The sequence below is a fragment of the Aulostomus chinensis genome, chromosome 18 (assembly GCF_037954235.1).
Source record: "Aulostomus chinensis isolate RoL2024-O1b breed Wild chromosome 18, RoL_Achi_v1.0, whole genome shotgun sequence".
NCBI classification, from domain to species: Eukaryota; Metazoa; Chordata; class Actinopteri; order Syngnathiformes; family Aulostomidae; genus Aulostomus; species Aulostomus chinensis.
In genome coordinates, this window is record NC_141337.1 from 12404870 (window position 1) to 12428881 (window position 24012).

Consider the following 24012-nt stretch of genomic DNA (forward strand, 5'->3'; position numbering starts at 1 on the left):
ACTCCTTTCGTCTTGTTTTCTTATAGTTCTTCGCTTCCCTGCGGTATTACAATCAGTAATTGTGAACTTTTATTTGATTCTAATCACCGCTCTGAAGACAGACACAAGTTTCCCTTTTTAAACTCTCCCAGAAAGACATAGTAGGAAGGTGCAAAGCTATATTTTCCCCCCAATTATCTAGTCGGGACCCACTGGCTTGGTTGCTGAAGTTCTCCGAGTGTGTTTGGCAATTTGCTGTGTCAATTAGATTTTCTCCTAGGTAAGTAATCAGACTCTGGGAGAGGTTGAGAAGGGGAAAGATGAAGGGAAAAGTAATTACAGCTTTTGGGGAGGTTTGCAGCTGCTCCCCGATGCCTCTGTACCACCCCCGTCTTATTTAATCACTTTTATTGGACTTTACAGAGAGCCCCTGCCTTTATGTTTCTTAGTAAGAAAGAGATTAGACACAAACACAACTGATAAACACATTCGTCTATTCGCATGCATTTTCTCGTCTCCTCAGCTGCACCTCAGCTGCAAAACGCTATAATATGAACAATGGCAAATGTTTCTCGGGTGACAGACATTTATTTTTTCGCTACTCTCTGAGTGCCTGACACGTTCATCACGTTTATATTAGAAAAAGTCAAAATATAGTTTTTGCGTGACTGAGACTGGATTTCTGAAATTACACTGTAGCACGACTGAGAGCACACTTTTCAAATTTGAAGTAACATGCCTAGATAAGGAGAACTATGTTATTCCGGTATGCCTCTGCTTGAGGAAGTCCCTAAATGGGCTGCCATTCTGCCCATGTTCCATATCCTGCGTTCCACCCCCGAACACAGGGCTATCATTATGGCAGGTGGACTTATGGCAATAAGAAGGCATTTCTGGACAAAGTGAGTTTCTTTAAGTCTACGAATTTGAGTCCATATTTCAAAAAGAATCAGTTAAATTGTTGGGATATGTGACCAAAAAAAAAAACTGAAGACAGTCTGACTGCCACCAGCTGTAAAGGCACATACCGCCCCCTGCTGTTCCGGAGGCGAACACGCTGCAGGCTTCTGAGAATACGTCGAAGAATATATTTCAGAGGTTGAAGAACTAGTCATTTAATGTTCAGAACAATCAACGGTATCGGAAGAAAGGAAAAGAGAATGACAAGTGCTAATTACTGCTCACTTCAGAGAAAGTTTCCCGATCTGTTTTCTTCCACGTTCTAATTTGAGAGCAGGTCATGATGAAACAGAAGGAGACAAAGCAGAGAACAGAATCAGGCAGCAGAGAGGCCTCACTCTCTGACAATTGGCTGTCCCGTTTGCCCTTGTCAAAGCTTGACACCTTCCTAATCCCAGCTCTCCACCCCCCACCCCATCCCCCATCTCAGCTGGCCTTGGTTGGCTTGCAGACAATCCTGTCACCCAGTCAGATTTTGGAACCTGTCCAAGCTCTGTCCAGATGTAGACACCAGAACACACACAAACACTTTTGGCCCCATGGGGATGCTCACCTACCTCCTGAGACAAATCCTCCCTCGATGTCCTTGGCCCGGATGCATTTGATGTACAAGCGATCGCTCAAAAGGAATAGATATGATAAAAAATGACATCTCCTTCTTCATTTTAGAAATCCCCAATTACAATTTTGGTTAGTCGGTTTCAGTTTTAGACTGTCAGATGGGTTAAAGACACAATTTTGACCGTCACTTTGAGCTGACCAGTTGTCAGATTTTCTTGATATTTAGACATGTTTTTTCCTCGAGGACGAGAGTACTTTAATAGTAGTTGTAGGCTTCTTGTGTTGAATCGGCAGTCGAGGAATTTGCTCAAGTGTTTTACTCCTTAGCTGCTTGTACTTTTACAGTTCATGACGGCAGTATAATATTGAGCATCCCTCTGCATTTGTCTTCCAGGCTTATTTACTTTTCAGATGAATCTTTTACAAAAACTTTTAACATATAACACTTTGTTAAGATTGAACCACTGTTTTCAAAACTTTTTGCCTTCAAATGATGAGTGAACAGCTCCTCCGTGGAGTCACGCCTGATAAACAACAACCCCGGCGTAAGAGAAATATTTTGTAAATAAACAACTGGGGCCACATGAGCAGTTTATACCTCATTATCGCAGAGCATTTCATTCAGTACAGTGTGTGTCTTTGAAAACATGTTTATGCCCCACAGTAATAAAAACTTCCCATTTCAAACATACAAAGTTCCGTAGTGAAGTTTCTTCACAGCCATATGGGCAGATGGGAGTGGGCGGATTGCTGCTCAGATCTCATTCATTTTTGGTTTGGAGATGCGGTCAAACAATGACGGTACATAGCAGGAGATGCGGCCATGTTCTTCACAAGGATAGTTTCTTATAAAAAAAAAAAAAACAACTCGATATACTCAGATGTCAATACGTGTCTCCAAATATATAGAGACAGTCTCGAAAAAAAAAAAAAAAAAAAGGATGCAGACACAGTATGACGTGTCAAATCTCTTTAACCACAACAACACATAAAACACATGATAAATTTCAAGTTTACTTCCCGGAAACCGTGGGAAACTTTGAAAAGTAACTCTAGGCTCTCAGCAGGTGCAGATTATGTTTTTAAGTGTGTGTAGCAGTGTGTGGTTAAGCAGTTATTGCTTTACAGTCACTCACTTCATTAAACAAGAGTAAACTCATTAACAGTAACTAGAGGAGGCAGCAGGGTCCACATATCTACAGCTGCTTTTAGGAACAAAGCCAGATCTCGAAAGGATATTTAAAGTTGAGGTGTGCGAGATTCGGTGCCGGATGATTAGACTCAGTCCAAACAGAATATCTGCGCAGTGTATTACCGTGTTTCAGTCAATCGATAGCAGTTTCTAAATTTCAGTTATAAGCGATGAAGGTAACCAACGGACGGAAGGGAAACGTGAAACAAATTTGATCCAAACTGGAGACAGATGAAGAATTGCTAAAGATAATACTAGTATTTGTTAATCTCATCATGGCATCAGCGTACATTATCAGCTTATGTTTAGCATGTCCACAGTAGAAATGGTTTCGTTTGGTTTCTTAGCTACGCTGGTGATGCGTTTGTGACTGGTCACACAAGATCACAACACTTTGTTCGTTTGCTACACGAAATGGCCTCTGGGTGGTGCACTTCATCATCTTATATTGACTTGAACCTAAACTGGGCCCTCACCTCTAGAGGAAAAAAATGCAGTAGAACAAGACAGACTACAGAAAGATAAAGGCAAGCTAGCTAGCATGCTAGCTAGTTTTCTGCCTTTTATAAGTGAGAATCACAGACCTTTTTTTCCCCCACAACAACAATAATATTGCAGCAAGGAACGTGTGCATTCATGGATGAATCGCAGTTAATCTGTCATTCTATATTAATATGAGATATGTCACAGTGGCTATGAAACTGAAAAATTAAAACTCAAAAGGCAAAAAGCAGCAACTATGCCTTTGTCACTGCGTTGTTGGGTCACAATCGGAGAACTGAATTAAAATATTGCACAACAAAGTGCGCGCACACACACACACACACACACAAATGGAATAAGATATTTTCAAATATGTATTTCCGCCGGTGTGTTTCTACTCTATCGTTAATGAATGTATCGGCTGAACATCTTGATCTCTAAACTCAAAGCTCTCTCCGTCATTGAGGGAGTGAAAGTGAAAGCGAAAGCGAAAGCAGGTGCCAATCCTGGGTAAATTTTTTGAATAAGAAAAGTTGCTTTAAAACTTCAACATGGTCAAGTAATTTAAAAAAAAAACCTTATCATCTAATTCTTTTTTTTGGCCAACATCAAAGGCCACGTCGAGATTATTTTGTGGTATTGTCTGCAAGTGCCATCAGCGTTTCATAATACTCTTTGATCCAAAATTCAATTTACTATAATCATATTTTCAGAGAGCATAGAGCCTTTATTACATCAACAAGGTGGCAACTTTGGTTTAAAATGAAAGTGGAAGGAAAATAGAAAACATAAGAATCGAGTAAAAAAAAAAAAAGAGAGAGGCTGGTCTTGACGTATCATTTCTTCAAGGTTCAAAACTTAGTGACATCTCTTTTTATCTGTTTGAAGGCTTTTAATAATAAAGACAAGTGTCATGGTGGAATGTGGAGGATCGTCATACACTCGTAACTAACACTGATCTCCTGAGTCCATGTTGTGTTGTTGCTGGATGAACAACGGGGGGGGGGGGGGGGGGGGAGTGTCTCTTCCCTCTTCAAGTTCACTGACTGAAGACACAATCATGATGCCTCATATAGTTTAATCTTAGGAGGCAGTTTGATGAAAACACACAAACAAACATAGATGCGAAATATGATTCACTCACTGATCATTACCAAAGCCAGGAAGGAGCTAATAGCTAGCGCTGGGAAACCAGGAAACATAGATGTGTCTAATAATGTTTGCAAAAGTGTGCACTGTGCTTCTGTTTCAAATGTATGTATGAAGACTATCTCACACACACACACACACACACACACACACTCAAAGTGTATGATGCTTCATAAAAGTCAAAGAAGATCTAATTTCCTCTTCCTGGCATAAAAGAATATAATTGTGTTGTTATATATCACGACAAAAAAAAGAATCTTTTATTACCTGAAATACAAAAGTAATCCCTGAACTTCACAATATTTAAATCTTGAATCCCTTTTTTCCCCCCACAATTCTACAAAAAAAAAAAATATGTAAATTGCCATGAAAATATTACATTTATCATAGAACTGGTTAACAAGTTACAGAGGTAATTTAATCATACACAGAAGAGTACTGCATTCACTTGAGGAAAAAAGATTTAGTTACTTTATTAAATTAGAAAAAAAAATGGTTTTTTTGGGGGGGGGGGGAATTATACCTGGAAATCAGAAAAAAACTGGTGGGAAATTATCTCAGGAAAACAGATTTGCTTAATTCATTAATTTAGAAAACTAAAAGCAGTTTTCTTTCTCAAGTGTGTGCAATACACCTCTGTAATAATATATTTTCCAATTTATAGATAAAATATAGTTCAAAAACTAATTTTAGATATATTTAAACACATATACATATATACACACACAGTATATACACACATACTGTATGTATGTATGAAAAGAACAAGTGTTGACTGACACACAATGCTTTGGATTGGTTGGTTTACAGCTTTGATCTAAACTGAAATTATTAGCTTGTTCCATGTCAGTCCCAACCCAAAAATTAGCATTGGTACGTGTCGGTCATACTCACATACATGGTGGGGACTTTATCCCAATGTTTACCATGACAACTGAGTGTCCTAAATCTAACCACAAGGCCTAGAACCAAGTCATAACCCTAAAAACAGGTTTTTAAAATTGTGGGGTCCAGCATTTTGATCTCACAAGTGTAGTTATACAAGACAAGCACACACAGGCACATCCGCACACACACGCACACATCCTCAGCCAAGCAAGAACACCTTATCAGCTTTTTGTTAATTAAAAACCAAGCAGTAAATTTTCCACTTCCCCTCCTCTAAAAGAGTGAAACACTTCCTGGAGTAATCACTCAACAGCAATCACTTAATATCTTATTTAAAAGTTGTGTGTGAGTATGTATGGATTTCTGTGTGTGTGTGTTTGTGTGGGTAAAGGTGTGTGTTGGCATATTGATTTAGATTAATTCGTGAACCAAGTCTCTCCTATTGCTGGTCAAATAGACAGGTCCTATCCCAGCATGCACTGGGAATAACCAATATAGATACACTTTGTTGTGTCAGGAGGAGTTGATGGTTGTTTTTGAAGGAAGAAACAAGCACAATACTTCATTTAAAAATACATTTCCTATGGATTGTACTCGGCTCCAAGCCTACGCACAGTAGGCTGACACACCAGTTAAAGCACATTAATGAGAGAGTAAAATCTGGCTCTGAAAGGAAGGCCAGTATATCAGCACACACTGGGGGTGTAAGGGGACATACAGCACCTTCTATTTATTTTCCCTCCTGATCGCCTTCCTCCACACCACTGTGGGATGACGTCTGAACTGGCCTGCCGGATGCTGGAAGTGGCAGACTATAAATTTAAGGCACTGTCATGGAGGAAATGATGTCCTACAGAAGTACACGCATGAATATGCACTACAATACAATATACACTCCCTGAGGGTGAAAAGCTCCCAAGATGTCTGGATGAGCCATTTGTCCCAACCGTCACAGACATATTTCTAGCATGGTCTGGTTAGGCTTGTCGACAAAAAAAAAAAAAAAATCACCTTTTTGACTCAAATTAGCACATTTATGGAAAACCAGCACCGACACTGTTGACATAAAATCAACTTCCCGCTCCCACTGCAGCTGCGCAGCTGTCAGTCACTAGATGGCAGTAGATCAGTCACGCGATACATAGTATGTATAGTATAGTATAGTATAGCTATGTTGTCACATCTGCTCGTTCTTCCAGGGAGGACCGGCTGAAAGCCATCAGTTGTATATCAGGGAAATATGTTAGCTTGAAAGATGAGTGCTTTGTCCGGTGTGGTACCTCACAATCACCAGGATCTCAAGAGTACATGAGAAATCGTCTTCTCTGGGTGTCACATACGGAACGACAGCCACTGTGGACTGGAGCACTCCCTGAAGGCAGGCGACCTACTCTCAACATTGAATATAAATAGTTTATATATTTAATTAGCCATAGCCTTTGTTTTTCAGAGGTTTATTGAGTTTCCCATGTGTAGTGTGTTTGCTCAGCGTAGTCAAACAATAGCATATTTAGCAATGTCTCTTGTGCCTTGAGGCTTTGCGTCTGTTCAGAATTTGCCACAGTGCTCCAAGAAAATGACTTCTTGTTGTGGTTGATAATCACTTTTAGCTGTTTTCAGTGCTTTTGTGGCTGGCCATGGACTATCCATAATCCATTCTGATTATCCACACCTAAATTATATCTGGTTCAGATGTTTTCGGAGGACAGAAAAACATTACAGTATAAAAGTTACATAAGTAGAGGACCTTAAAGGGAATTTTTTTGGTGTAACAGCTTAACACTCATACATAACACCTGAAGAGAAAACGACTTTCACGCCACGACCTCCTTCAAACATGAAGGTTATCTCAGCATAACCTCTGAAAACTAATGAAGCTCAGAAATACCCACCCACCCGGATCCAAGTGCATTTGGCTAAAGGAGATTCAACTAAATATGCAAATGATAAATACATTTCATGTCAATGTGGTTTGTTTTTTTTTTTCAAGCAAAATTTGTGAGAGAGCCAGGTTTAGCAAAAAATATGTAAGATTTTCTACAGTTAAGAGTGACATTTCAAAGCATATGGCACCTCTTTAAGTCTGAGAAAAGAACAGCCGGTGGAACCTTCGCTCTCTCAACGCCATCTGAAAGGAGAAAAGTGGGTGCTGAATATTCATGAGCATATTCATGACAGCATAAGATATCCACTGGGATGCCAGAGGGGCAGGTCACAGCTTTGAAGGTACATACCTGAGTGAGGATTATTTTAGGTACCAGCCCACAAGAGATTTCTCAAAGAAAAGTGAAACTCCCCGAGCCACCATGTTGTGTCAAAGGTCAACGCTCTTTTGACCCTCGCAGGTGAGATGCTGCATGGAGCCAAAGGTCAATCAAATTACTTCCACCTGGCCGAGCTGGGGATCAAAGGTCCTGCTTGTGTGTGTGTGTGTGTGTGTGTGTGTGTGTGCGCGTGTGTTTAGGAGTCAGAATCAATATCCACTTCTGCACATTTTTTGCTGCTCATTAGCGCCGTAATCTTGTTTGCTTGTTCGCGTTCAATGTGTGTGAGGAGAGCAGCGAAATGCATCATCCATTTATCAAATTTAGCACTTGACATTTTTCTACTTAACATCTTTATTACGTCTCGAAGGAGGGAAAAACACCACTTCCTGAATATAAAAATCTGCAATGCCAAAGACGTTGCTTGGAAGGTACAAGTCCCTCCCCTTCTCTCAGAAAAAAAAAGCTTTCAATGAAACCTGATTTTGTGGCAATATTTTCTCTTTTTTTTTCAGTTTTAACTGGTGATTCTGTGTGTTTTATCCATGCGACCATCATTGGGGGCCCATCAGACAGTTGCACTGTGCAGCTCTACAGAATTCAGCATATGAGGCCCACACTAAACGCCACACTGGTTTGACGCTAAATCCGTGCTGATGTTTGGTTGCACGAACAGAGACACGAGGTTCATCTTATTTAACTTTACAAACTTATCAAAAAAGTTTTGTACTTGTCTTTCGTGCTGATTTTCCTTTGAACATTTTGCTACAAACCAGCAAAGAGGCTAACAGCTCACTAAAACACTACCTTTACTCACCCCAAAACAACAAAAAGATCATTTACAGAACCTTGGCCAAGTAATTATGACTTGGTCACCTATAACCTTCGCTAATGTAAAGTGGCTAGAGTGACATCAAATGTTTTACCTGTCAAACTACCACCTAGCGTGATAATGCTATAGCGGATTTTACAACGCGCTAGGTGTAAGACTCCAGTTGCAGCTCAGACCTGTGTTGGAAGTATTTCAGCTGTCACAACCCTTAAAGTGTTAGTGGTGCATAAACTCCATCCAAGTTCAAACCAGGTTAGGTTTGAATTTACACACACTTCCGCTGGTGCAACCCACGGCTGATGTTAGTTGGAGACGTCTGACCAGGGGTGTCGCAAAAATGGCTGCCGAGTTTTGAGACTTGCCTCAAAGGACTTTGGGTCATTATGGTTTTGGGTTTTTTTCTCCCTCCGCTATCTCCATTTTCAAATCAAGCCGGTTAAAGTGTCAACAGTGTGGGATCAGGAAAAAGAAACGAGTTGCATAGAAAGGAGGAAGAAGGAATAATGAGAAGACCAAAGCAAACAAGGAGAGTGAAGAACACTGTCAGCCTTGTAGCTTGTGCATATGTGCATATGTTAAATTTTTATCCCTGCTGGAGAGAAATTGCAACAGTGAGCGTCTGAGCTCGGATCAAACATCCTGAGAGACGCGGAGGCAAGGCAGCGGTCGCATCAGACCTGGCAGGAACCTTACATCTCTTACACTGAGCCTTGTTTGTTTGTCTGCTATTCTATTTTCATCCTCTGTTCATCACCACAACACCCCTCATTTCTTCTTTGCCAAAAAGCTTCTCAAGAACATCCTTTGTGTTTCTCGCCCTCTCTCTGTGATTTTTTTTTTCTCCTCTTCACAATGTTGCATTCATTTAGTTTGTAATTCAAGTACAAAGTGAGACAAGGAGTCACGATGCATCGGCGCCAAGATGCACTATCCTATGGGATGCTGCACTGTTGCAACACGCCTCATTTTATAGATGCATGACTTGATTTAAGACGGGCGTTTTAAGTGTCTGTCAGCAAGTTAGCGAAATCACATTTTCTAAAAGCAGAAGCTTCAACAGATCCACTCTGATCATTTTCCTGTCCAATTTTTTTTTTTGGTTTTTTGTGTGCAATATTTTCTCAAATTAACCTCTTCATTTGGGTTGAACTGATTTCAATTGGAAAGATAGACAATTGACAGAAACAATGAACAGGGACATGTCAGTGACTTTTCAGATTTTTTTTTCCTGCACTCCCTTTGCGGTGCAATGATTCAGTTAATCAAATGCTTAAAAATAAGCTGAATAAGCTTATTTTCCAACACTAAATTCTAGTCCTTTACATTAAAATGATTCAACAAAGTCACTCCAGTTCGCACGCTCTGATCTCGCTGTGTAACAACCACATAACAGTCTGTTCTCCTTGATCCAGGGTGGTATATACTCCTCACACCCCCACCCCCTTGGAGTATCTAAGATGCCAGTTTGAGGGCATCTCAGCAGTTGGCATCTCTGCAGCTGTCTTTCATCGTCTGGCATCCGTCCTGCCTGCAACAGCTGGAAGGGAGGCAGACTGACAGTCACCGACAGTCAAGATCAAAGAGAAGTAAAAATGGAGGGACAGAGTCCATCTGTCAACCTAATGCCTGGTTCACACCACACACACATGCACACACATGGTTGCAGCCCTGATTTTCAACTTGCTGACAGGTTTTGGAGGTCACTTGAGAAACGCAGGTCACTTGAGAAACGCACCAGATCAGACGTTTGCCGTCGCTCTCCAAGATTCATACTGTACGCTTTCAAACCGGTTCTGGAGTTTTGTGTGTGAACAGTTCAGAGAAGCAACCACAGAGGAACAAGACAATTAAGACAAGAAAACGATAGGGAAATTTTATATCACAATTATCATCAAAATACGATCATAGTTATCATTATTATCACTGTGTTTTAAAGCGTAAGAAACATCTACCAAGGTTTATAAAGAACGAGGTGAAGCTCCCAAAGATGGACCTGTTGCAGCCTTTTGTTGGGACTCAGGTTGGCCAAATTCAATCAACCCTCCCTCATCGTTCTTAATACCCGCTAGAAGTTGCCCACACTTCTGAACTTGTTCTTTTTGATGCCTGAAAACCCCCCTTTCCTTAGCTGCTTCTGCTGTGTTTGCACAACAAATGCACGTTCTCTTATTCACAACTCTGTGTATTGACCGCGAGTGTCAGGTGGAGATGCGTGCAAAGGAGCTGTCAGGTTTGGGTAATCGATCTGCACCCAGTCCATCCAGGCATTACCAATCAAAAGGTGAGTAAAATCCACCGAGAACACGCAAAGCCTGGTATTCAAACAATTTTCATGATGATTACAACTGAAGTGGTGACAGTTTGGAGCCAAAACAGCGTGTGTAATGATGACGCACAAGACAAGAAACAAAACACACGCAAAAAATACCCATCCGGAGCCTAAAGAGTTTGGGACGGTTCCATTATGTTCCACGGGTGTTCCTGCGTGAGCATTCAGGCTTGAAAATTCATTTCATTTTAAAGTCAAGACATTTCATGGCTGTGCTGAATGTAGTTTGCATGAGCGAGCAGGTCATGTAAGTTGTGGCGTGTGTGTGTGTGTGTGTGTGGACCAGTTGCTTCTGTGTCTCTTGGCGAGCAGACCTGCAGTTCTCTGGTGATCACTGATACAAGAATGAGGAATGAGGTGCGATGAGATGCTGTTTGTATCAAGACAATTAAAAGTAGTTCCACAATATGAATGACACAGTATTTACTGTCAAGCAGTAAGTTCAACGGAGCTATAAAGTACAAGTTTTTAAAGTACAAGAAACAGAAAACGCATACCAAAACCCACCTCCACTACTTCTAATCATCACTAAATATCTTGTTAGTTCACTCTGCAATCAAGAAGACGAGATGAGAAACACAGCCCAGGATCGTGCACTTGGTGGTGAACTGGCTGTCTGCAGAGTTCCTCCTAGCTTAAATGTGTGCATACTAGCTGTCGCTTCGCATGCACAACAGCATCTCATGCAGGACTGGACTCATCCTGGTCATCAGTCAACCTTGATCATGGCGAGGCCACATAAAGCAGTCTTTGGGTGGGTACCAGCAGCCCTGCCCGCCTGAGTTAGCGTGGTGGGTTAGCATGGTGGCGCCGAGCCTAATGTGTCCTGTCCCATGTCTGTAAATTCTAAATACTCCGTCAGCTCAGTTTGTCCCTGCAGGGGTTAAACACAACAAAGACTGTAATTCATTTGTTTTAGTTCTCAAAGTCAGCGGTGAGCACCCACACACCGACTTTATTTCCCTCTTCTTTTTAGTGTTTAATAGCCGGTGGCAAGTCCAGTTTAAGATGCGTCTTATGTGACCTTGAATGCTGAAGTGTGGACTATTTTCTGTGACATTATGGGAGGATTGAGGGCCAGTCAGAGCTGTTAATTAAACACCCAGTGCTCTGTGGTCAACTTTAGAAAGTCTGTGGCTTTCTGAGTAGTCTATAATTTCACTATACTGAGAAAAAACCATATGGTTATACATGAAGAAGGCAAAATATAGGTAGAACGGGGGTATGACTTGGAAATACGCCCCACTAATGGTCAACTGTGGTACTACGACGTGATTCGTATCCTCCTGCCTTCAATTGTGGTCTCCCGATCTTTTGGTACAACACTTTTCTAAGAAGAATGTACCAACAAGCTGATGTTTTGGTCGAGTTACTGCTTTCAGCTGACAAAATGTACATTTTCCTATGATACGGTTTTTGTTTTCCTGGCTTGTGATGTCCCCAGTCTCAATGCTACGCTGAACGAATAATACCGAATAGACATGCTTTTGCATGCTAATTTATGTCCTTATTCGTCATGGACGGTGTTCGTGATGTCCTCATATCACACTATTACTCTTAATGGAATTTCCAAATAATCTGTATTTTGTAGATTTAAATGCCGTAACAAGACACACAGTTCATGGAAAATTAGGAAAATAAGCAAAATATCATCCAAAGGCTTCTCAAGAGTGTTTGATTTTTTTTTTTTCTCCCAAGCACAGAAATAAGCAAAAGCCTGTAATGTGAGACAAAAAACCAACAAACAAACAAACGGTTTACTCGTGGTAAACTTGTCCTTGTTGGGGTGGTAGCATCGTGTCATCCGTCCTTATGACTCATGCAGCACTCATGCAGTTTGACAGTGCGCCATCTTACATACGTGTTGAGAGTACATGCAGGTCTTTGTAATCCCTCATGGACAACAAATTGATGTAGTAGCCGTCCACCTTGTCCGTTAAAGTAGGTTACTGCGGACATATGGTGCTGTCTAATAGCCGTCTTCCTCCCGTCTACCTGGCCTGTCCGCTGCATCCGTGTGCTATGGATGTATGACAGCCCTGAAGCTGGGCATGGCCACCATGATGGCGTACTTGACATCTTCATGTATTTATGACTCTATTAACACACTGCACAAGGACAAGGATGTAGCACTTCATTCTCCCTTCTTCGCCTCCCCTCCCAACACCCACCACCCCCCTCTTTTCCTCATTTCTCTCCGTCATTAACTCAGATTTATGTAACACCTCACTTAATATATGGTTGATATAAAAAAGGGATTAGATTTTGGTCAACATTGACATTTGCTCTCTATGTCGTTCTTTCTTTTTGGATGAAATGCATATCATTTACCCCCAAACATCATTTTCAGTCAGTTTTCAGACACTTAAATTATCTTTTGATATTGCTAAAATGATTTGAGCCATATTTTGGATTTCATCATGCTGTGTACTTGTGAATGGGTCATAACAGAATGCGTTCATGAAGTGAATAGCAGCCCTCGCTGATGGGAGAATGACGGACATTTAGCCTTTTCAAAGAGCTGAAGAAAATGCAGTTTTACAAGAAAGAGAAGGGTTGGTTTCCTGCCAGTTATATACTGTCTGAGAAGTTATTTCAGATGATGACTTATTCATACAAGTGCAGGTGCCTGTGAATAAAATAATCTTACAAAAGGAGTAAAAGGAAGAAAAAAAAAAGCCATAAATGAACCTGAAAGCATCTTTTTAAGTCTGTTCTAGCAGCCTTAGCAATCTTCCTCCTCCATTCAACACAGCCATCAGTGTGTTCTCTCACTGCAACCTTTCATCTCCCTGCCAACAGTCCAAACACACCATGACCAAAGCAAAGAAAACCTGTTACAGCATCATATATATATATATATATATATATATATATATAAAATATATATATATAAAATATATATATATAAAATATATATAATATATATATATAATATTATATATATATATATATATATAATATTATATATATATATAATATATATATATATATATATATAATATATATATATATATATATATATATATATATACACACACACACACACACATATATACACACACACACACACACACACATATATATATATATATATATATATATATGCACAAACCAGGGGGTGTTGCGATAAACTGGGCACAGCAGTGAATTAAAACACATCCTTACATTTCCAGCCTTAACACAAACTCTTCCAACGTGGGTGACAGGATAGCAGTTATTTGATCAATATGTCTGTCACGGATTTATGCCATGACCAACTTCTTTGTTGAAAATTTCATCCAATTATATTATCTAAAACTGCATTTTCCTTTTACTTTTGTTTTTTTTTAGCAAGGAAATGCTTATATATACACACTATATTACTCATTAAAAGAGTGAACACATATTCCTGTATACTGTATACATATACACACATACACACAGTGTTGTGGATCACAAGTGCAGATTCTAGGAGTACTTTAGGTGTGTAACCCAACAAAATGGCAGACACTGACTCACCAAAAAGAGTCCCAGTCCATCCTGGGTGTCTCCGGTAGCTTGCCCAAACCTCTGTATGTAGCAGGGTAGTAATCCCCGGATTGATCCACTCAATCCTCCACACTATGGATCCCCCTGCAAACCACTGGCTCCCCTCTGGCTGTTTTCCTCCTACCTCCCTTTGGCTGGATTCCTTTGAGCTTTTCTCCATTTGACCAGTCCCTGCCTGATTGTAGCAAAACCCATGAACTAAACTACCTCAGTCTAGTAACAAATGAACATCTCGCTGAAAAAGTTTCACATAGACGTCTCAAACGTACTCATGACTCAATGAGGGTTTGGGGAACAACAGCAGTTGGGTTGCAGTTTAATTAAACCCCTTTTAAACATTGCCAGAGGGAAGACAAATTTTGGAGGGAACTGAAACAAAATGGCAGACTTCCCGGATTTTTGTCCATCTCTCCTAGGAGTCAAGGCCCTCTGCTGACCAGGAAGACCAATTGTACCTTCCACTTCCCCAATCCTCTGGAAAGACACAGCCAGGGGTATTCGCCATCTGCTGGCAAGAGGGACCTACTACAACTCCTTCCCTCTGCCAATCCTGAAAATTGGACTTCAGTTTGCCAACAGGAGAATCCATATTTTGGACAAAGAAACAGAAAAGATAAAAAAAAAAAAAAAAAAAAACATCATTAGTGGAGAATTTTCCCGAAATTGATTTAATTTAGATTTTAGAGCACATCTTAATTGTTGCTGAAACATGTAGTGATGGAAGCTAAAATTCACCAGAAAACAAAATCCCAGAAACAAAGATAAGTGAGGAAAATATTGCATATTGAATACAGTTACACCAAAACATCAAGACCTTTCTGTACAACCCAGTCAGTGTCGCATTATAAAAGCAACTGTCAGAAAAATCCATGGAGGCTACAGCAGCCTTCCCACCAGTGTGCTCATTATTCTCGTCTAAATGGAAAAAAATGTAGAGACACATCTTGGAGCAAATTAGAGCAGGAGTTGATGCAACTTTGCAGTTTTGTACAAAACTTCCAATTCGAACACTTTCATAATCCCGAGTTGTCATGACGCAGTGCACGCAGCCAATTGGCTGCTGTTGTCTTACAGTATATTGTTACTGTTGGTGCCTCGAACATCGGAGGATGACACATTTCTGCTCTTTCACTTTTCATTTGCATGCATAGATGTACTTGCCATGTTTTTTAGACAAGAAGCTCCAAGTACTGTACCCAATAAAAATCAGAAAAATGCAGCGGGTGTTTTTTCTCCATCCATCCATTTTCCTCCACTTATTCCTGTTAAGGGTCGTGGGGGGGTGGAGCCTATCCCAGCAGCCTTCAGGTGAGAGGCGGGGTTCACCCTGGACAGGTCACCAGTCCATCACAGGGCCAACACATAGAGACAGACAACCATTCACACTCACAGTCACACCTACAGTCAATTTAGAGTATCAATCAGCCTCGTCCCCTCTTGATGTCTTTGGACTGTGGGAGGAAGCTGGAGTACCAGAGAGAACCCACACAGGAACAGGGAGAACATGGAGACTCACACAGAAAGATCCTGTGATGGAGCCAGGGCTCGAACCTGGAACCTTCTTGCTGTGAGGTGACAGTGCTGACCACTGCACCACTTGTTTTTTTTTTCTTTTGTGTAATTGCAGTAAAAAAAATCAAGATCTTTGGGCAAGATCTGTTTTTTTGCGTAACATTTTTGGGTTTTAACTTCCTTCTACATGTCAAAGTAACGGAAGTGTGGCGGGATGAGGGCAGTGGCAGTTACATCATTAGAAATGGACCCAGTTGATTTCTACTTAAAAGAAGTGAGCATTACTAAAACACATTATCACGCTATCAGAATCATGCACGCCGTGTTCATACAACTCAGCTGTTAAAAAAAATAATTATAAATGAATCATTCACCATCACGTAGGGAGTCCGGGCCTGAGGGGTCCATGGGATAGGAATACCATTGTGAATGGCTACATGTGTTTATTGAAATTGCTGCTGTTTGGTTACATGTTCTGATTATTCTGAGGAAATGGAGGAACAGTCCTCGTCCCAGTCAGTCAGTGCAAAGGCCTCTGGCTATGACACGTACGCTCTCAAACATCCAGACATACTGACACGGCTCTGATTGTCCTCTGCATGCTTCTCCCACGTCCTCTCTATTTACAGGTAAATTAAGACATTGATTTCCCTCCATCAGCTTAAACTTGTATCGATTAGCCTGGAAAACTGTCAGAAACTCCCTCCTTCCCACACATTCCTCACGGATACACACTGGCGTGAACATTTATGACTAAACGTATTTCAAAACGCTGTGTTTACCCATGGAGAATTTGTGTACAACACTCCGGCAAAACAGCTGTCACAGTCATCCTTGGATCAACATAAACCTGCACACGAGTGCACAAACACACATGCACACACACTTGATCACAGCTTTGAGGCACACAATCCCGTCTGTTGATTCATGGCGGTGCATCAATCTTCTGTGCCTCTCAGGTGTTACTTAAAAACCCACACACACACACACACACACACACACACACACACACACACACACACACACACACAGCTTTAAGTGAGGATGTTAGTACACAAACACTGAGGTAGACAGACACACACATAAGTGTCTGGGTGTAATTGTCTAGCTCTGCTGGGACAAAGCCTTGGGTGGGGCTCAGGTGATGAGGGGGAAATAGGCTGATGAGTCCAAACCACCTCAAGAAATTACCTTTTTTTTTTTTCTTCCTCTTAGCTTTATATTCCTTTTTTGTCACTCCATTTCTGTGCCTTTGTCCCCAAACAACTCCAGATGTGATAAATGAGTCACTTCGACCGGGCGCGCTACTGTCTTAAATCATATGCCCTTTTTCTCTAACAGCAGCATCTAAACAACCTTCTCTTACATGAGGGGAGAATATGGCCTCCAAGGACGGAGAGAAACTCCTTTCTCTTCATGTCAAATATTGTGTGTGGTTGAACTCGACTCCTTCACATTAACTACCAGCGTCCCCCGGCTACAGGCGCCGTGTCCTTGTAAAGGTATGGGTTGGACCTCAGGATGAGAAAATATGGAGTGTGAGGAGTGCAGTGTGAAGTGATTAGGTCTTTGTACAAATGCCGCTGGCTGCACTTCGACCGACTTCTGCCAAGGAGACAGCGCAGGGAGAGGATGACGAAGTGAAAACGGGGCAGGAAGGTTAAAGCTCAATTAAGCAATATCTCTGAAATTAACACTGAATGTAATGAGTCCTTATTGGTCGTGCCAACACCGCTATCAATCAACTCCTAAATCTGAAGCTCTCTGCAGCTTTTAGCAGGTTTTCTGGTCTTACATTCGATGGCTGGTAAAGAAGAAGTAGCACAACCAAGGTTGTTGCTATGTGTCCCAATTCTCTACATTCATTATTCCTAAATGTTATCTTTGCAATATTGAATTTACAAGAAAAAGTGTTTCCATACTTTTTTTTTTGTAAGAAATCATAGAATTGTTAACTTCTACTCCGTTTCCTACATACTGTGTTGTGGAAGAAGAGTGTTCTCATGTAGAAAGCTGATCACGGAAGCAGAGCTGAATCCCACAGCCTGACCGCAGGAGCTCTAACAGCCAGATATAAGTGGTCAACAAAATCATAGCGGGAGCAAACTTTTAGCATACGGCAGCATAACTCAGTTACATCTGAGCTCACAGTTGATGAGAGTCAATAATTCCGCTTCCTGACAAACAGAGCTCGGGATTCAAGTCTGGCCTAGTTTCCGACTCGTGAGCTGGGTTTCCATCACCCTGTTTTGATGGGGATTTTAAAGTATCGCATCAGAAAAGATTTTTTGTTTGGTTTCTGGCTCATGAGCTCTATTTTTCCAACATTTTTATTTCACCGTGTTAGGGTACGTTGCCTATGCTGCCATTTCTGGACAAACTAGAGTAGCTTATTGGCTCCAACCACTTGATGGAAACGTTTTCCAATACTTTTAAAAAAAATCTTTTCTGCTAATTTTCAAAAGATTCATCTCCCATGGAGATGGAAACCAGGCTGGAATATTATAAAAGTTTGCAAAAAGATTTTTAAAAAAAGAAGACAGAAGACAGAAGCGGGAATTGTGCTTTTCTAATGTCAAAGCACCCAGTTTAGCTACTTGTCAGAGGATGGCGGTGAAGGTAACATACCCTCATGGCTGTAATGAAATCTAGAAGAAGTCGAGGCGACAAACCGGAAACAAAACAAGTAGTTGCCATGGCAACGTACATATTATTATGCACCTTTTTTTTTAGGGCGAGGAATATTTCTGGCCCCCTCATTGAGCTGTCTAGGTAGCAGCCATGTTGTCACGTGTTAAAAAAAGACAAATTTCCATCCCCCCTTCTCTGATGCAACACTTCAAAATGTGTGTAAAACCAGGATGATGGAAACCCAGCAACCATCTGCATTTAAAAGTGAATCAGCAATAACCAGAGAAAAAATAAAGCATAAGCACAATTTTGTATTTTAGAGGAATCGGAGATGAGAATGCATTGGAAATAAGAAACGAGATTTGCCAAAATACCTGTAGAATTATCTTATCAGCAGAAGCCTCATTCTCGCGGTCTTGCTTGTGTAGTGATTCAAGAAACTGTAACAGCAAATGCGAGAAATATTCTCATTAGAAGCAAAAGACGACATATTTGATTTATGACTTTGCTTTACAATTTGCATAGTAGTCTTATTTTTGTACAGTGTAGACACAATTCCGGAAAACCCACTTGTAACTAAATATATTGTGTGGAGAAAAAGGATCCAGGCGTGCACGCACGCACGCACGCACGCACGCGCGGCCTCCTCTCTTGCAGCTACGGCTCTAACACAGTAAGTCTTTGCATCACACTGTAGAAACACGGTGATAGTAGAAGAAAGGTCATAGTGTATTCAGAAAGGTTTATCTTGAGAAAAAAAGAAGTGCAGAAAAATAGTAGAGAGGAAAAGGTGAGCGAGAACACCCACAGTCAGCCCTCCTCCTCCTCTTCCTCCTGGGGCTGCGTGCCATTGATCTGCCTGCAGCTACACCGCACGATCGGGTGAAAGAGCAGAAGTGGGACCTGCACAGAGACTAATTGAGGAGCCAAATGAAATTGAGAGGCAATTTAGGAAGCCAATAGCACATAAGATTCTTTATGAAACAGAAGCCTGCAGTGTGCCTGTGTGTGCGTGTGCATGCCTGTGTGAGCCTGCAGGTGGGTGAGTGGGTGTGTTAGCATGGTGAAGATAGAGTACAAAGTGACATGAAAGAAAGAAACACAGAAGGAAGAGACACAATTAGCGTCTATGACTAGATTAGTTCTCTCATGGCAGAGAAAGCACCCACTTCCTCTTCTTCCCCAGCTCCTTCCCCCTCCCATCTGCTCTCATCTTTCCTCTGTCCTTTTCTATTTACCTCCTTCTGTGTATATTTGTGTTACTCAACATCTTTCTCTCTGATGACAAACCCCGTACCTGCAGTGGGCCGCCTAAGGCCACTCTCCATTAGTGTTTGTGAGTTTGTGTGCAGCCTGCAGTGAACGCTGGATTGTGTTACGGTACAGTAGCCTAATGGATTCCCTATCATGAAGAAGAGTGACTCTTTAGTTCAGCATGCCACCATTAGCATGTGTGTGTATGCAAGTGCTTGTGTCTTATTCAGTTCTACTCTGTAACCTTCAGGTAGCTAACATGTCTGGTACCCCATAGACCGGGGTACTTCTCCTCTACTACAAGGGGAATGAGAGAGATCTGAGGTGACAAAGCCCCCTCTTCTGTTGTTGGGTATCTTTGTTAGTTGTAAAAACAGGATCTCTGGCAACCAGAATCAAGTCTGTGGACGACTGGAGATCATTCAGGTGGTAAAATCTGAACGAAGCAAAAAAGAACAACAACAGCAACAAAAAAAACAAAACAGAAAAGTTACAAGAATTGTTCGAAAACACATGAAAAGGTGCAGAGAGCTGTCAGAACTCCCACCTTAGCTACCTTCTCTGGCGACTCACAAGCTCGTGGGTTTACATGATATTTAATCAATGTTTTTTCCAGCCCATACAGACTTTTTGCCCTTGCGTAAGGAGCAAATTGCCAGGTACACAGATGTCCGCTCTGGACCTGCACATTCACCCAGATGACAAAATATACCCCCGATGACCTTAGCGGACCCTCTTGGACACACGGGCACTGAAGAGTACAACGGTATTAGCCTGAGAGCTCAGACAGCTGGAGAGAGCTCGTAGTAGAGCCACTGCTCCTTCACGCTACAGTGGTTCACTGTTGCATCTTCAGGCACAAAATATTACTAAATGGATGTGCCTTTTAAAGACCTGTTTTACAATACTGCTTTTTTTATCCCATCTTCTTCTGTTGTCCGCCTTCTCTTTGCAGGAGAGTGCACCCGCTGGCAGCACCGTGGCTCCGTCCATGTTCAGCCAAGTATTTCATTCAGATGGGAGCTGTGTGCATGTGTGTGTGTGTGTGTATGTGTGTGTGTGTGTCCTTCCAAATTCAGACATGGCTCTCTCTGTCTAACAGTGAAGCGTTCCCACTCATACAGAGACTTGGACACACACTCTATAGTGGAATAATTGCATATTCCAACACTTATTTACTATGCTAAGCGGGCTGGAGGGTTGTCCTGTCAGCAAAAAGTATCTCTGGAAGGAAAAGCTGACTAAAACAAAATGAGAGCAGGACTGAATTACCTGACACAACCTTACCTGAACTGAAAAAACCAACATATATATATATATATATATATATATATATATATATATATATATATATATATATATATATATATATATACACACATACACACACACACACACACACACACACACACACACACATACATACTATCAGCCTTGCATTTATAATGTTATATGTTATAGAAATACAGTTGTGAGATATACCCATGCCCATCCTGTGCATAGAGTTCTAAACAGCTGTTTTATTGAAATAATACAAAATTGTATCATTTAAAATTAATGCTTTGGAACAGAAAGATGCATCCCTGCAGGCAAACACAGGATCGGCAATCATTTATGCATAAATCTTTTAATGAAGGCTGTGATATGTATTTATTATCGAGAGTCAGTCGGTTGCAGGAAAAGAAGGTGTGTGGTTGTTAGAGCTGTGAGTGCCCTCTAGTGTTAAAAACTACTACTACTGCCTACAGAGCTGCATTTGTAACTGGAAGAAAGATGAGTGACAGTAAAATTACAGCATCAAATTGGGAAATAGCATTTATTGCTCTGATCTTCCTGGATGGAAAATATTTTCTAAATGGCTTTTATACATATATACGTATACATATACACACACACACACATATATGTGTATATATGTAGTTATACATATATACATACACATGTACATATACATACATACATATACACATACTTATAGATATAACAAGAGCAGTCAAAAAAACAGCTGCATAAAAAGGTATCAAAAAAAGAACCACAGGACTCCATCATCCATGTTGATATAAAGATCATGAGTTCATGAAGCTGATTAATAGAACGCATAGTGAGGTCTTCTTTTCTCTACACAAACAAATGAGACAAAGTTTTGTTACGACAAGCCTAAAAACTACATCCATGGTTAAAGAAAAACTCTGCTCCCACGTTGCTATTGCAGTGAAACGGTGAGGAAGAACCAGAAAGCGAGAAAACAAGAAACTATTAAAAGTTTTTTCAGTAAACATGCACAGCATGTATGCTACAAAATGATGGGCTGACACAACCTTCGCCTGCAACACACTATGACTCAGTACCACACTGACCCATGATGTGTGGGTGCCATTGTTCAGTCATTGCAGCTTGAAAATTGTTGTGCTTTAACTATCATTTTCTTTATTTCTTCCATCGCTGCTGTTTCACTCACACACACTCACTTATGTGAGTCTCACAGTTTTTCTCCCTGTGTTGATAGACATGACGGCTCGATTAGTACAAGCTAATAAATGCTGGACCTGACTGTAAGAAGCCAAAATGATTTCCTCCAGCTATATGCATCCTACCCTTTTACTCCAATAATGAAACATTCAGCTATATGTTCTCGCATTCTCACTTTTCCATTCCTAATTTATTTTGCCCTGCCATGCAAGCGAGGAAAAGAGGAAATAACGTTTCTACCAAATCAGCTGGATGGATGTTTTCAACTTCTATAAAAATAACAGTGCAAAAATAAGTAGCATGAAATAAGACATGTGCACTGGTGCTGCATAAATTGATGCTAGAAATGTTTTATGCAAGAAAAGTATGCATTTAGAAAGGAAGGCATTGCATTTTAAGACATGTAGTTCAGGTTAAGGGCAGCAAGATTCAAAGATGGCTGCAGCCTGAGCAGGGTTCCTGGAGTAGTCGATAGCCCAGACCAAGTCCCCAAACTTTGTAGGTAAAGTTGGGATCAAAATGGAGGTTGAAGATGGGGGTTTTCTTTCCTCTGAACACTGAGAACTCTTGATACTTGCAACGCCAACAAGCTGGCAGATGCGGCAGCTGATTCAAAACCATCATGCTATCTTATTATTTCTGAAATTCCAAAAACAGCTGATTGACCTCAAAAGAAGTCTAAATTCTTCTCTTGTCAACAGTTCATCTCGTATTTTGTTGTGATCTGGTTCAAGGGTCCGTTTCAGCCTCAACCACCTGCGAGATCTCAAAAAAGAGGAGTAAAATATACAGCAGAGAGTCCAATAAACTGGCCTGGCTGTGTATTTACAGTCTGTGCACTGAATACAGACACGTTGGTCTCACTGTAGTAGCTAATACGCGGGGAGAGTTTCTGACAGCCGTGGCAGAGCGCTGAGTGAATGAGAGAGAAAGAGGTGTCAGCGCGGCTGCTTTAATCAGCAGCTAAAGACTTCCTCCTCACTTAGGGAGATGCCAGTGGGCGACGGCGTGTATTTACCTTATCAACATTTGATTCAAAATAGATTTGAAACAGCTTTGTTGTCTTAGCAGCACTTTGAACCCACACTCTTTTGAATTTCACTTTACTCATCTGATTTGTTGACGCGCACTGAAGTCAGCATAGCCATAATTATTATGGCATTATTATGAATTATGACACAATTACCTAACTCTGTAACATGCAGTTTTTCTTCTTTCCACAGTATTCGTACACACCAACAGGCCGGAGTATTAGTAAAACTGTTACGTTGACTTATTCTGTGCATTACATGAAATTCACACACACCCACACACACACACACACGCAAGGCACATGAAATAAGAACTTTCATCATTTTACTCGACAGCCTGCGTGAATCCAATAACTTCCTGTATTACTGGTAATAGGAAATTATGCAGATTGGCTGACCTTTCCTGTAAACCCCTTCTTCAAGGGCCTTCACAATCTCCTGTAGAAATTGAGCAGAAATTCACCAATAAACAAATAAATGAGCAATATGTGAGGAATTACACAGTCTCGGCATATCTTTCTGGAGCCAATTTCTCACTATCTTTTTCCATTACAGTTATTGCTAACTGTTTTTAACAATGATCCTAATCGTCACGTTTAAAAAAAAAAAACAAAAAAAAAAAAAGGAAAAAGAAAAAATGTATAACCAAAAGACGCATCTTAACATCCACACCCACAGTGCAAACAAGTAGGTCCACGGACTGTTAGGCTTCTTAATTTAATTCTCTTTTTAACAAGGTAACATTTCCATCCGTGAGCTCTTCCTCAGGCAAAATCCAAAACAGAACAGCCCTAACAGAGGCAGCGAACAAATCAAATCACCTGCTGGTCAGCCAGCAACTGTGAAAATCACAGGACAAGATGGTGACTGCGAAAGACTGCAAACGCACACGCACGTGCACACACACAAGCACACAAGCCATCTGTAGCAGCAAAGACTGATTCTAA